This window comes from Martes martes (genome assembly GCF_963455335.1).
Source record: "Martes martes genome assembly, chromosome: 10".
NCBI lineage: Eukaryota > Metazoa > Chordata > Mammalia > Carnivora > Mustelidae > Martes > Martes martes.
The window spans coordinates 16,190,882-16,193,824 of record NC_137898.1 but is presented as its reverse complement, the minus strand read 5'-3'; positions in this window follow the sequence as shown (position 1 = coordinate 16,193,824).

Sequence of the window (2,943 nt, the reverse complement as noted above, 5' to 3'; positions counted from 1 at the left end):
GGGGAACCCTCCTACAATGCTGGTGGGAATGCAAGCTGGTGCAACCACTCTGGAAAACAGTGTGGAGGTTCCTCAAAAAACTGAAAATAGAGCTACCCTACGACCCAGCAATTGCACTCCTGGGTATATATCCTAAAGATACAAACGTGGTGCTCTGAAGGGGCACGTACACCCGAATGTTTATAGCAGCAATGTCCACAATAGCCAAACTGTGGAAAGAGCCTAGATGTCCATCAACAGATGAATGGATAAAGAAGAGGTGGTATATATACACAATGGAATACTATGCAGCCATCAAAAGACATGAAATCTTGCCATTTGCGACGACGTGGATGGAACTAGAGGGTATCATGCTTAGTGAAATAAGTCAATCGGAGAAAGACAACTGTCATATGATCTCTTTGATATGAGGAAGTGGAGATGCAAGGCGGGGGGGGGTTGGGGGGAGGTAGGAAAAGAAAAAAATGAAAAGATGGGATTGGGAGGGAGACAAACCATAAAAGACTCAATCTCAAGAAACAGACTGAGGGTTGCAGGGGGGAGGGTGGATGGGAGAGGGTGGTGGGGAAATGGACATTGGGGAGGTTATGGGCTATGATGAGTGCTGTGAAATGTGTAAACCTGACGATTCACAGACCTGTACCCCTGGGGATAAAAATACATTATATGTTTATTAAAAAAAAAAAGAAAAAAAAAGAATTTTTGTGGAGCATAATCAATAACACAGAGTACATGGGGAGAAGGAGAGGAGAAGGGAGTTGAGGGAAATTGAAGGGGGAGATGAACCATGAGAGACTATGGACTCTGAAAAACAATCTGACGGTTTTGAAGGGGCAGGCGGTGGGAAATTGGGTGAACCTGGTGGTGGGTATTATGGAGGGCACTATTGCATGGAGCACTGGGTGTGGTGCATAAACAATGAATTCTGGTACACTGAAAAGAAATTAAAACAATAAAAATTTAAAAAAAGAATGTTTGGATCAATCTGGAAATCAAAGAAGAACTTAAACAGTTCATGAAAACCAATGAGAATGAAGACACTTTGGTCCAAAACCTATGGGATATGGCAAAGGTGTTCTAAGGGGGGAAATACATAGGCATCCAAGCCTTACTCAAAAAAATGGAAAAATCCAGAATACACCAGCTCTCTTTTCACCTTAAGCAACTGGAAAATCAACAATGAATTAAGCCAATCCCACACACAAAAAGGGAAATAATCAAGATTAGAACAGAGGTCAATGAGATAGAAACTAGAGATACAGTAGAACACATTGATGAAACTAGAAGCTGGTTTTTTGAAAGAATCAATAAGATTGATAAACCACTGGCCAAATGAAGAAAAAAGAGAGAGGACCCAAATTAATCAAATTATGAGTGGAAAGGGAGAGATCACAACTAACACCAGGGAAATAGAAACAATCATCAGAAATTATTAGCAGTACTTATATGCCAATAAGTTAAGCAATCTAGAAGAAATGAATGCATTCCTGGAAAACTATAAACTTCCAAAACTGAAACAGGAAGAAATTGACAACCTGAATAGACCAATATCTAGTAACTAGATTGAAGCAGTGATCAAAAATCTCCCCAAAAAACAAGAACCCACCACCTAGAAGCTTTTACATGTAAATAGAAGTTTCTACCACAATTTCAAACTTTCAGTGTAACAGAATCTTCATGCATCAGAAAGTAAAAACACTTAGTGTAACAGAATGTAGGATGCTCAGGTAAAACTACTCTATTTTAGGATGGCAGATGTTTTGAAATAGGAGAAAGTATTCATTATTGTACATATTCAAGTTTAAACTAGTCTGTTTCATAATAGTTATATGGAAGACAGCCTGTATTCAAGATCTGCGGTCACAGTGAATTCAGTGCCAACTTAAATATGGTTTATCTAACTTTACTATTTTGCTCTCCCCAAAGGAGAATTGTGTTTATAAATAATGTGTCATTAAATCTAAAGTATGGTAAAACACTTCTATAGTAATCAAATTGTCATATGCTGCAAGAAAAGTTATATGCTTTAGAATGCATAGAATACACATAAAGAACACACAAGCAGCCTAGCACATGTGTGGGTGGGACCCTTCCCAAACCAAGGTGACAAGGGTAATTCACTAAGCATTAGATCTGAGTGGCTGTCTGGTTAGATTTGGGGCTGCATCAGGAAACATTTCATTCTCAGATACTCACTCTGCCAGTTTGTGTCTAGTACCAAAACCTGGAGTCAAATGCAGATAGTTACAGTCCCAAAATTCAAACACATCCAGATGAATTCTCTGCAAATATTTTGACAATCTCAACATGTCTTAAGCCTTCTACAGGTTATGAGGTTAGTGCCTTTCCAATATTCACTAAGTCTTAGTGATGCAAGAAGTGGATCTTCATCCCTCAGGGAAGTAGCCTGGGAATTTTGAAAGTTGATTTAGCTGCTTAATAACAGTTCAGAAGAGGGGCACCTGGGTGGCTTAGTCAATTAAGCCTCTGCCTTTTGGCTCAGGTCGTGATCTCAGGGTCCTGGGATCCAGTCCCACATGGGGCTCTCTGCTCAGCAGGGAATCTGCTTCCCCCCCTTACCCTCTGCCCATCCCCACTGTTTGTGCTCACTCACTCTCTCTCTCAAGTAAAGAAAATGAAATATTAAAATAATAATAATAGTTCAGAAGAAAAAGTAAGAAAAGTGATTTTATATTCCTACAAATGCTTACACAGTTTTGAGTTCCTAGGAAAGATTCATTTATTTTATGCCTACCATTGAACACAATTTAACTCAGAGGAACAGAATAAAACTTAATTGGTAATGATAGGAATTAATAGGTCTTTGAAATCTTTCTGTAATTGTTTTCCCAAAGGCATTTCTAGACAGGTCATGGTCCAAGTGTTGCTAGTTCACCATCAACAGTAACGTGCTTGATGATCTTGGGTATAAACTTTCCACAT